The sequence below is a fragment of the Sinohyriopsis cumingii genome, chromosome 4 (genome assembly GCF_028554795.1).
Source record: "Sinohyriopsis cumingii isolate HCF-2022 chromosome 4, ASM2855479v2, whole genome shotgun sequence".
Taxonomy (NCBI): Eukaryota; Metazoa; Mollusca; class Bivalvia; order Unionida; family Unionidae; genus Sinohyriopsis; species Sinohyriopsis cumingii.
Genome location: NC_142964.1, coordinates 69,074,958 through 69,088,663, shown reverse-complemented (window position 1 = coordinate 69,088,663; position 13,706 = coordinate 69,074,958). Strand labels below are relative to the sequence as shown.

The following is a 13,706-nucleotide window of genomic DNA, read 5'->3' as shown; positions in this document are numbered from 1 at the left end:
CCTACCTCAGACAGCCTGGGTCAAATACTGCTATATGTCTTTGGGCAATGTAATTATTTCGCCACTAAATAAACTACTTGTGTTAATGTGCTGAAACCTACCAAACCAAATCAGTCCATTGAGTGCCAATTATTGGCTTGAACATCAAGCCAGGGCACATATAAAGTAAGCACAGCCTTAATCTTTTCTTTTTGTATTGACCTTGCGCTCATTTACTGTCTTTCAGAGCCAATGGAAGACAATGAGGATAAGGAGAACATCACAAATGTGTGAAAAGAATGTTTTATGCACAGACAGGTAATTTTATGTGCACATGACGAGGACAATATTGGTGGTGTATTTACATGTGTTTTGTTGATGGCAACATCAAAATCTTCAAAGAAAAATGTTTCGCGTGACTCTTGAAAACTCGTATCACATATGTTTTATTTTGAATTGTTAGAACAACGTATTATGATTTATGCTGATGCATTAAACCACTTAGTCAACTTCGTTCTTTCGTTTGCGTTGTATTCTATCCCCATTAAGATGCATTGTTATTTAACAGATAATTGCAATTAACGTTCATTGTTTCGGACGATTTTATAAAGAGTCAGATATATTAAATAAATCTTCACAATGATGATGTTTCCTTGTTAATCTTGCTCATTATCTCTTATACTTGTCCTAAAGCTTATGTCATTTTAACGAACACTCATCCATGAAGCAGCAGCGGTCTTAGCAAACGCGGTACCCGATTTGGATCATTTTGGTGGGGCCCCCAGGATTTACGCGCGGGGCTGCCTGTGAACACGGCATTTGGAAACAAAAACTTTTAAACAAGTTTTATATGATATTGCCCTTACAATTTCCTCCCATCCCTTTGCAATTATTTTCTCTCTATAGATACACATTTTTTAAAATGACCAACGTACGGGGCCCGATTAGGCCTTATCGGTCCAATCGGCCTAACCTGCCATTAAGGACATGTATCCATTTAAAGGACACATGCAGGCCCCGCCCTAGGGCAAGGCGAACGAGGCAACCGCCTTGGTACCCGCGCTTTCGAGCAATGCATTTTTTGTGTGCTTTGGCCTTGCGCTCATCGCTTGCTGCTTTGGGCCCTGCATGCTGCATTGGGCCCCGCACATTCTAGGACCGAGCCTGGACACATGCAATGAACAAAATCATGGATAGAGAGAAAGTTAAACTCTCTCAAAATTATAATTGTAAGTGTAACACTTTCCCATAACATAGTCAATAAATATATTTTTTTTCGCCCTAATTTTTGGTTAAACTGTCTATATTAGCAATTGATAAAATAGGACTGTATCAATTATTGTAAGGGTAAATATACCAAAACTGTCTATATTCTAGTGTTTTCTCTTTCAAAAGACATTCGCTTTCATTTATTTCATGTAGATTATTGTACGTTCAGTAGTATTTGTTAAAGTTTTTATTTTCTTGCCTTCATGTTCGATACCACGTTTAATCTGAATTTAACATAATCGTACACGAATATTTACATAGAATTTTAATCATTATTCTGACATGGACTATGTAATATAGAAAAGTAACCGCATCCAACTTCTCATTACCTACACAACAGTTTTCAAATCAGGAATTTTGATTTTCTTATGATGTGAAAAGATCTCAATTGTATACAGTAAAAAATTTTCAATAAAGTAAATGAAAAATAATATTTTACCAATTAAGCATTTGAAATCATATGATATTGTCCTTTTCGTATCAGTCGTGTCATCTTATGCTATCAAATAATCGAATATTTGTCATTCATTCTGAAATTAGACTTTAATGAATTGTTTACTTATATTTAATTTCAATCTTTCTAAGTTTTATTTCATGGTACCAATCATTCAACGTCATAATCATGAAACATTCGTTTGAAACATTTGCTAACTTTAAATCATCGCGATGATGATGATGATGATGACGATGATGATGATACTGATTTTTATTATTTTTATTATTATTATTATTATCATTATTATTATTATTATTATTGCTGAATGTTTTAAATACTAAATGAATTATGCAAAAAATGACGTCAGTGTTTAAACCGGTACTTAAAAATGGGAAGATTGTGCTGAAATACCTTCACCTTCACGTGATATTGAACAAGAAAATGAATATTCTTTTATCGTCGTAACTCAAATGTAATTAATTAAAATGATTATAATTAGAATTTGGATTAAAATGTTTTGCATCATCTATTAACGACAAGAATCACCAATAAGTATGGAAGAACGAGAAAGAAATTATTTTTGTAATCTTTACTTCACATAAGTAGTATAGTTATTGAAATCTTTTACCATAAATGACAACATTAAGTTATTTGTTTATACCTTGTATTGTAATAGAAAGGAAAAGCTACGTGCCTTGATTCCCACTGAAAGAACACTCAATATAGCTGTCACTTACGTTTATGCCAACATAAATTATATGTAGGAGGTCATATTGTGGCAAACAAGAATTTCCTGGCAAGGAAAACAAAACTGAAATAAAGACGAATACTGAAACGCAAGATTAAGGACTTGATGGACTGGATTATTTGGTGTCGCTGCAATTTGTATCCAGGGAAAATTACTGACTTAGATTCCCACTGAATCGTACCATATGAACTGTATGGTATCCCCTATCTATAATGTAACTGAAAAGCCACTGTAGATTGTTCTGTTCCTTTTTTATTGTATTGTGTTTATTTTGCATTTTTAACGTGAATGAATATTTCCATTCTATCAAGTTTTCAGTTTTCCCTGCAGACACAGATTATACCGAATTTATAGACTGGTTGCAAGTTTGTACACAAGACGGTGCAACATGATATTTATTCATGACAGTTTGACATATTTCAGCGTTGCATCTGATCATACCTCGAATGCAACACATTTGAGTCACCTTTTTTGTATGTTCGGTTTATGAATAAATTTGTTAAAATATATAACATTTAATTCAAGAACAAAATCTATTAATGACATCAGTGATGGGGAAAAATATGATTATATTAACTTCATTTTGATCGGTTCCATGTTGTCTGTTCCTGTGGAGTCTTCTTACAAATACAAAGATGACTTCAAGCTATGTTTAAGATTTAAATACTATTGCTAAATTGTAAAACTTATTCAGGATATAAATATCCTCGTTGCAACCTTGTACAGCTCTTTGTGATAACATCTTATTCCTAGCGAACCTCACAATTGCATTAAATGATTTAATATCTTTTCGACATATATTGAATATGTCGGTATTTTACCAGCCCTTTAAGGGAGGTTACTTTTTACTGGGAGGTAAAGATTATATAATCCCTACATCACTGGCCTCAAGCAGCAGGAAAAGCGAACAGACCATTTTCAGAAGGGTCCATTCATGAAAAATAAAGTTTTCTACGAAAATGAAACATACAAGGTCAATAATGCTAAACCGAAGCCTCTAACATGAGATTTGCACTAATTGGGTTAGCTCATTTTCTTACTTTACTTTTTTCGTGTTTTTCAAATTTGTATTTGTGCTCGTTTACCCGTCAGACACTCGTTGTTGGTCTCGCCCTCCTGCTGCTGTCTCTCAACCAAACTTGTTATCAAGACATACACGATATCTTGACCGAGGATCATGTAAAATTATCGTAATATTGATAATCACGCACAGATTCATATTTGAGAACTGGCGCATCCATGTCAAATGATCAGATGCACGTTTAAATATCTTTATTATACTTGCTATCGTTCAACACGAAGACCACTTCCTGCTTTTAAACTTGGATTTATCTTGTTCTCTTTTTCTGACACGGGTACACCAGTCAACTCTTCTATTTTTTTATTTGCAGCGTGATTTATTATTTTACTAACATTTGTAGGCATAACTTCATTACTGGGTAATTTGACTGGATGAGGTCACGCAGCTTGCGGTCTGCTTAGTAATCGTACTAGTCTATCCCTGTTTGCTGAAAATGCTTTGCTGGCAACATCACCAGCAGCACCAATACCTTTATCAGAACAACATCAATAGCTTTCATTGATAATTGTTTACAATCGGTATTGCTCTTGGGGCTATTCTTCTAAATAGACTCTAAACAATATCACCGAGTCCATCAACGTAGTTCGCTTTATACGTAGGTAATCGCGAATCTATCACCCAGACCATGATCGGTCCACGTTGAGCATTATGAATGATCATCTTATTTTAGTCATTGTATATAATTGCATACCCTCAATCACTGTGGTAATCATCAACGATTTCATCAGAGACCAATAAACATTAATGTCCTACCAGTAAATAATCTTGACAAACAACAGCTGCTTCATTAACTATTTCTGAGGAATTATCACGGCTCATCTTTCGCCATTCAAAAGTTCTAGTCTGTTCACGTCGGCCAGGACGTTGCTGGGACATGGAGAAATAAGGCCACTTCATCGAGTAGCAGTACCACATCCAACGGCAGTGGGACCAGACAATACTCTTTTTCTTTCTATCATAACCCTCGTCTCATCTCTATTGCTTCTAATTATTCTTCTTCTTCGCCTGGTGTTAAGTGTTCCATTTGCTTTTTATACTCGTTTATTTTCTGCTGAAATTTAGCTAACGTTTTTTCATAATCTTTGATACTCTGAAGATTATTAGCAACGAGATATACATCTTTAATCCACTTTTCACTCGTCAGAGATTTAACACATTTGGGTCTTGCGTATTTTTTCCTTCATCGTATTCATATGCGGCAATATCTATTATTTGGTCTTGATCCCTGATAGCGCTAATACCTTCAGAGGTAAATGTATCTATGAAATTAATTTTTGGTTGAGGAGGCTGTGGTTGTGGTTTTCGTTTCAAAAGTTCCATCGAAAAATGCAATATATTTTATATCACTATCTCTGGCCTGATCGACGTCATAGTATATTCGAAATATCCATTTGTACCAAGTCTTTTGATCTACAGGCTTACTGGCATACTCGGGTTATAAAAATGTTTTCCAGTTACTGATACTTGCAGCTACAATTTCAGATAATTGATCAGGGGTTTTTAATACTACTTATAACGGCACCACTTTTGTCGGTAAATTTATTAATCAATTCAATTTTGTCTCTTAGTTGTTTTGGTTCTGTGTCTGATACTCGATCTTTTATATCACTTATTTCAGCATCAGCTTTATCAATACCTTTGTCACGGAAATGTACAAATTTATTAAAACATGTACTCGGGTTTCGGTTTTTTTTTTGTGCACAAGGCTACCAGAACGTGACTTATGTATATTGTAAAAGATTTCGAAATAGTGAGTTCGGTTCATCCTATACCACACGTGCGAAGTGCTTTCGATGGGAAGATTCGAATACTTCCAGCGCATATCGTCTGTGTATAAATATCTCACCGTAGGTTAGAATCTTGACATTATGGAACGTCTTGTCAGTGAGCGGTCTACTTTAAGGACTTGCACATCTTCAGCTGTAGAGATGTATTTTCAGCTGATCAGATTGATCACAGTTATCGAAGTGATCGGAGTCGTCGTGGTAGAAGCTGTAGAGCTAACCATAGAAGTTGACCGTAGCAACTATGAAGCTGAACCATAACAGCCGTAGAGCTGAGTAAAGTGTTGCTGGTCGATCAGCAGGTGATCGGACGTTGCTGACCGAGATTGGTGGGCGCTGATTCCTTGATTGACCAACCTGGAATACTGACTGCTTGAATGACCAGTGTGACTGGTAGCCGAGTGTGCTGGTGGCGGGGTGTGTAACTCCATACATGTGATATTTTAGCCGTAGGCTAATCTTTGGGGTTTGCAATACCCAGTGTGTGTTGGGACTGTACAAATATTTTGTACTGTCCCTTTGTTTTCATCATTTTCACTATTTGAGTTAATACAATTTTACTATTTGAGTAAAATACCACAGTTTCGTTGTGAAATCACTGTGAATCATTCACCCCATGTCTTTGTACTGTGTAAGGTCATTGATTTGTGTTTTAATTACTTAGTTCGTGCGGATTATGTTAATTGATCCAATATTTGGATATTACATACGCACGCATTAATCATAATTATTTTCTCGTTCAAGTCATTTATCATTAAACATTGTATTTGTGTCACCATCAAGTGTTCTATTGTAAATCCGAAATCCCACCCGGTTATCTTGTTACAATCTTTAAGTATTTCTTCCTTGACTTTGTCAAAGGGTTGAACAGCAGCTATTTCACCTGGAAGTTGTCTTAAAATGCTTTTTGTTTTCTATTTTTTTCTGCTATTTTTCCACTTGCTTTAGCGGTTTTCTCCAACGTGGGACCTTTGGTAGCCTTTGTAACTCCTTCGGTAGCCTTCGTAACCGGTTTAAATAATTGTTCTGCACATTCTGCAAATTCAACCTGAGACTCCTAACGCTCTTGTAGTTGTTGCTTGACAGAATCACGGACGGGGAGATATTTATTAATTGCCTCTAGTCGCTCTCGAGCTAGTTTAGATGTGTGAGATTCAAATTATTGATATAATAATGATTTAATTACTCATGCACTACAGCAGCATGGTGGGCGCGACCAACCATGAGTCTCCGACGGAAGGGCCGGCGCTGCCATATAGGCAAACTAGGCAGCCGCCTAGGTCGCTGATTTCAGGGGGCTGCATTTTTAATTTTTTGGTTTTTGTTTATAAATTTGGAAATTTATATTTTCCGGGGGGGGGGGCCAAAATCTAACCTTGCCTAGGGCGCTAGATAGTCTGGCGCCGGCCCTGTCCGACGGGTAAACGAACACGCGTACATATTTAAAAAACACGAGCGACAAAAATAAAGTAACAAAATGAGCTAACCCAATTAAAGGAAAATCTCAGGTTCGAGGCTTCGGTTTAACGTTATTGGTCTAATATTTTCGTTTTCGTAGAAAGCTTTATTTTTCATGAATAGACCCTCACCAAAATGGTCTGTTCGCCCTCCCTGCTGCTCTTCAAAGCTCTTTGTTGTCTTACGGTACATAGATTTCTCTCCGATTTTGCCTTTGTGATTTTTACTTTTCCAAGCAGCATCGTTGACATCTGCCGAATTTATATGTTCCTTTCCGTGGTTTTCACCATCACGTCTATCCTTGCTCGAAGTAGGATAGAGTGTTTTCATTATGAAGATACAGTTGTCTTTTGTCGTGCTTTTCATTATCTGACAATGTGTTTGTTGTGCAATATTGTCTGTAAGCAAATGTCTAATATTAGCCAGCAGTTATGTTCAGTACGGACAGACACTGAATAACGTGACCAATACAAGTAACTTATATCAACATGCTGATAGTCATGTATCAGTTCCAAAAACTCCGGCAGAATTCGAACAAAGTTCGTGGCCATAAACGTACGCCAATATACCAATTCTTTGCATGTTATATACCTTATCATCCAACGTTCTAATTTTATCAAATAAAACGCAATACAATCTACACCCATTTCGATGCTGTCTACATTCATTTCCACGTTTATTTCAGTTATAAATGTGCCATTTCTGCAACTTTAATACAAGGGTTTATTTTTTATCAACTTACGTTTTATTTGCATTTTTCTCTGTTGCAAACATTTGCCCCATATAAAGTAACTATTTTCCTTTCTGTATTGTCCTTTTAGATAATTCACCAATACTACCTAGTACCATACAAATAATTATTAACCATTTCTCCCTGAAAGTATTATTTATATCTGTTCTAGCTGGTTTATTTCAGCAGTAGGCACATTATTTAGGATTTGTAAAATCTGATCCCAATTAAGATTCCGAATTAAGCAGCAGTTCGCTAATGTGTTTTGAATGCCAGTTGATTGATGATCACATGTTCTGTATTGCCGCAATAATGCATTGTCAGCGCATGCTGTAAGATACGTAATATTGACCGATTGCACGCTTTTAACACACGACATATATATATATATATATATATATATATATATATATATATATATATATATATATACATCTCACTTGTATGATCTCGTGTGTGTTAAGCATTATACTCGTTGTCATTCTTCTAGAAATGTGTAATTCTACAGCGTGTGTCGCATTTCAGTTCATCTTTACATGTTAATTTCAGTCTCTGCATAGAATTGTTGAAAATACTTTTGATTGGTGAATAATTATTTATTGTCTCGTGATCACATGAGCTAAATTCTGATTGAATAATAATCCTAATATTATAAAATAAAGGCGTCAACGTTGTTGTTGTTCTTGTTACTTTAACATCATTTTTCAGCACACAATATGATATACGTGGCAGCCAGTATAACTGGTGGAGGAAGAACCCTGAAAAACCAAATTAAGAATCACTGTCCCACTGGAAGCTAAATTGGTAAAGTATTCCTTTCAAAACGAGGCTTTCTAATGTTCTGATAATACAGTTTGATATTTCCTTATTGCACACCATACATATGGCGTGTTCGAATCTGCGTAGAGTACAAATTAAAAATTCTCTAACTTGTATGATACTATTATTTGTTCGTACTTAAAACTTTGTTAAATTGTTAATGCATTCTCCTGCAGGATCCAGGCATGCCACTAGTATATCACGCAATTGCAAAAAGCACGTAATGTATGATTTTCGAGGTGATATATGAAGGGGAAAACCATAACAGATCAATTATGCTATTTTCTTTCTTCAGGTTGTTTTACCTTTTAATAAAATTAGAAGAAACTCGTCTTTATTGTTATCTGTAGATATTGAAATTCCACTAAATCAAACCAGAATGCTCAGGTATAGAACATGCGCGGCATTGGTACATTGGCATACTTTTATGTTTAATGGCCAGGAAAGTTCTCCAAATTTCGCCGAATGATGGCATCACAACTGCATTCGATACATGACTAGTTTGTTGCCATGCAAATTAAGATTTCCGCTATCAGCATTTTTGGTTGTAGTTTGATAACATGCAACATATTCATTTCAAGTAACCAAAGGAAAAAGAAATAGGAAAAAGAAAGCACAAAGAATTAAGGGTTTTAAAAATGAGTACCTGATGGTACGTTATTGATGCGTTGTTTTCATATAACCTTCTTTTAACTGTAATTTATTTAAATCACCAACTAATATATATGTATCAGTTCAACGATGTCGCTGCTAGGACAACAAAATCTAACAAAGACTTAGATGAAATGTTACCTTAAGAAAGATGCCAAGCGTTTACTTAATTTACTTTTAGAACATTACTTCCAACTCCTTACCAGACATATTTTCCCAGTTGTCTGTTTGTTCCATTTGCTAAACTAATTTTCAATCCTTGCTTATATTTCTTTATTTGAAATGAAGGCAGACTGCAATTATTTTTCTCTGTTATGAAACCTGTATTTTTAAATTAAGTTTATTTAGCTACCATTTGAAATAGTGTAACAATGCCGGAAGATGTTTTGACTATTTATTAAAAATTCCTACTTATGCTGAGCATTATTATGAGGAACAAATTCTTGTTTCACTGAAAAAATTTATTGCATAAAGTATTTGAAATTTCTCAATAAAATCAGCATGTCAGAACTAATAAATAATTACAAAGAAATATAATAAGAAATAATTACAAAGAAATCTCATAAGTTATTTGCACAAATATATACTACAATTAAATGGCACGAGACAAAATGTAAATATTAAACATAGTGTTACGACATTGGTGTAAATAACGTCCGAATATCAAGTAGAAAGCCTGCAGAAATTCACTGGCTTCGGGAGCAAAATAAGAACTATCTACTACTCCTGGACCTCCTCATAATTCTTCTCCTTCTACTTAAACTGCTCCTCCTTCTCTAACATGTCCTCGCCTCACCCCCACCACCAACTAAATCATTTCATGACATCACCACAGAAGGCTGGAAAATATTGCTAACATTTAGTTTCATTTAACTAAACAAGAAACAGTAGCATTGCCTAGATGTATTGGCAGTGTGATAAACTGGCTTTCGAAACCGTTGGACATGTTTCAGTCTTAATTGATTAGTGATCTGATTTTGTTGTTGCATTAATTGGTTAGTTGTTTGCAATCTGGTTAATGGAGTAGACACAGAAAAAAAACAGGAATTCATTGTCTCCTTTAAAAATAAATAAGGCCATCTCCGACAACAATTAGTATCAGTATAAATAATTTCAGTTTGTTTCATGCTTATTTTCTTTAAATCACATATAGATACAATACTATCACCATTATTATTAAACAAATATAAAAGCATTTGCCTCATTATAGTAAAGTCATACAGGTTATGAATGCGCATTTACTCATCTTAAATTAAATTTAAAAAGTTGTTTTAAAATGTAATACTAATTTTGTTTAACCAAAGTCCATTCAGTCCAGATTACCGGACTGCACCTAATGGTCATTAATAAGCTTCTGGACAAATAGTGTCTGTCGCTATGGACTTTTACAGTGGTGGTCAGGTACTAAACCGGCCCAAGGAAAGCGCAGGTCGAGTCTAATTGACACAATCTATGGTAGTGCGGTTTTGATTATCAACATACGCAGATTTCATTGGAACATCACAGCGCGCGACATTCAATCTAGATTGTACTGAATCATATTTGTAAGTTGATCTCGTTCAAAAATGTCGACGTAGTTTGGCATTGATTTTGCCGTATGACACCCATTACTCAAATAATCGGTTCTGATTTTTTTATAGTTACATCTATTAATGTGTCAAATGATGTCCAGGGATGAGTATTTATTATTAATGACAAATTTGTCGATTGTTTTTGCATCTCCAGTAATGAATATTTGGAATCTTAAAGTTATTGCAAAATGTTATATTATTATATCTCTCGGAATGACATAAAGTTAGGTGGCAATTCACATCATTTTTTTTTTGGACTGCAGATCAGTCAATTTTAACAATCTATACAGTTTTAAACTGTAAAGTCTACCTCTTTGGTATCAAGATAGCTTGTAACATTTCCGTATAAAGCCACCGGTTGGACATACTTTGCGAACTTGGTCCTATTTTCTTGGGAATTTCTTACCGACTTTTATTCATCCTTCGGAGAGCTACTGGTTAGAGATCGATTCTCGCCCCGTAACAGTTGTCGCCATAGTACTAATAACTCGCAACCCCACGCGAAGTTTTGATTACTGTTTAGAAAATAACAAGAGCGATTGAAGCTGACAAGTCCGAGCGAAAATAAGAAGTAGGTAAGTTGATTAAGTAAAGAAAATAACAAAAATCGCCACTTTAGCCCCTTACGCCTCTATTTACTGACGTGAGGAGTCACGTGGTACAATTAGCATACATAGGTAAACAAGAACTACGGCATAAAACCATACCTTGACGTAGGCAATAGCAGACGCTGTGAATGAAAATTCCAATATTTCCAAAATAAAGCATCCTCAATTAAGCGTTTTCGTTCTTCACGCTTAACACAACATATACCCAACAGCTTGGCCGCAGCAATCATCTCCAATTTATTATCAGATTTTGTTAACAAATTCCCCTAGAATTCACTATGTGTCCAGGTTACACATTTTGCTTGCAAAGAAAGATCAAGGAGCAAAAGGCAGGGAGCATTGATCTTTTTTATTTCTCCCAGAATGGGGGTAACATCTCTTTTACAAAATATTTCACGGAAAATCAACTGTTACCCTTCTGTGGTACCGTGCATCCCATTATTATTTACACGAAAGCAGCTACCCCTTATTCCATACCATATCAATTTATTTCTAAATTAGTAAATACTTACTATTTTGGGACAATTAAAAACTAACCAACCTCCTAATTGGAATTTAATATATGTTTTATTTATCCTTCTTTTGGTTATCAAAAATGTATATGAAACAGCTATGAAAAAAACTAGTCAACTGACAAATAATCCTTAGTCCACATATTAAGGCATCTGGAAATGTTTTCCACTGCACATTGTTTTATTGGACTTTACTCAAGATGTATTAGATTTTTGTGCATTGTCACAATTTTAATAATTCATGGGAAACAAAATCTTGATGTCAACACTTTATCACGCGATGGGATCAAACTATCTCACCCACGCGACAGAGAAATCTAACCTTACTTTTCTTATCTCAGTCTGGTTATCTCACTCAGGTCGTCTCAGTAATGGTGTCCTCAAGCTGAAGAAGTCCTTGTTGTCTAATGTTGTTCCTGACAGAGTTGTTTTAACACCCAAACAACAACAATCGCAGATATATAATACAAAAAGAACCATATAGCGACTTAAGGTCTTTCCAACTGTGAGAACACACCATATAAAACATTTTGAGATAGACAGACACACACAAACACGCACACGAAGTTGATCAATTTGGTATTATGCTAGAAACCATAGTTCGTTCCACGCAGTATGGTGAAATTTTATATTATCTTTGGGCCCAACTCTATACATTTTCTGGTCAGTGCCATTAAATGTAGCTAAAAGTACCTAAATAGTTTTAAATACTTCGTGTGAAACAAGTTAGATACTGTTAGCTGCATTTACTGACGCTGACCTGAAAATTCACACAGCTACAGATAGGATAAAATTCGCGATGCTGTGTGGAACGAACCATGAAAGAAAACACTGCCCCACGCACTAAGACTGTACACATCACTGACTGCACAAATTTGAAATCCAGCCTCTCTCAAGAGCTACTGCAAAGATCGCAACAACTAGACATGTGTTACATCAGACCTGTGTTCTTCAAATTTTGTCAAACGCCCCCAAACAGCGTCAGTTGAATCAAACATTGTAAACAAATGAAACATTCCTGCACATTCCGATCAGAGTGGTTAATTCATGAGTCCACACTCAATTCCACAAGATTTCAATGTAGTGTATCCTTTCACTAGTAATTTCCAAGAATATCGTGATTTAAAAAATCTCTTCTGTCCCTACACAATTATAACTGTCCTGAATTCAGTACCCAGCATTGTAATGTATTGTACCGTTGCCTACCATAGAACTTTATCCCAATTTGAAGTGATGGAAGTTAAAAGTTATCAGTATTAAAGATATGAATTACTTATTGTTATTTTCATTTGACCCCCGTCAATTAAATGTAATAAATCATTAATAATAGCAAATGGTTTTATGTTTCCATTTTCATATGCGTAGAACTTGTTTACTTAAGGTCGACAGGTCGCCGCATTGACCTCGTTAACATATTTGTATAAATGCTCAGTATTATATTTATAACAACACTAGTACATTGTACGTGGCTCGAGACGCTCGTTCCGCAATACTTCCAACACCTAACAACTATAACTTTTGTTCGAGATATTTTCCCCTTTTTTAAGAACGGCATATATAGCGCTCCGATGGCCTAGTGGGCGGGGCGTCAGTCTCGGATGTAGGATGTCGCGCGGTCGAACTCCAGCCGAGTTATACCAAATGCTTATAAAGTGGTACTAACATCTGCCTCGCTAGGCGCTCAGCGTTGCATTTATAGCTAGATTACACATAAATAATTATTCAGTTTTGCATAAAAGAGTACAAAATGTGATGACCTTTATTTAGTGTGAAAGCAATAACAGAACCTGATGAATAATACTGTGTTTTGAATCTCTTAACTAAATTTAAAATTGCAGGGTTATTTTAGTCTAATTAAAAAAAATTGGGTGAGAAAAAATAATCTATGTCGGTGTTTGTACCAAGGCAAGGATATCCCAGTCGCGACGTTACATTATTTGTCTCACCACGAGGTCGAACCTCGTGAGGAGACAAATACCGTAACCCCTTAACTGGGATGTCTCGGTGCAAACGTAAAGATATATTCTCCTATTCTCACCCATACAACAGAGATATTTTGC

At 35.4% G+C, this 13,706-nt stretch overlaps 1 protein-coding gene across 1 annotated transcript in view; it reads left to right on the top strand.

Annotated features, from left to right (window-relative positions):
- Positions 1-492, top strand: part of LOC149801404 (lachesin-like) — a 42,475-nt gene extending 41,983 nt beyond the window's left edge. The window contains exon 8 of the mRNA XM_089955492.1: positions 227-492. The gene's annotated coding sequence lies outside the window, so the exon portion shown is untranslated. The remainder of the gene's footprint in view (positions 1-226) is intronic.
- The last annotated feature ends 13,214 nt before the right edge of the window (positions 493-13,706 follow it).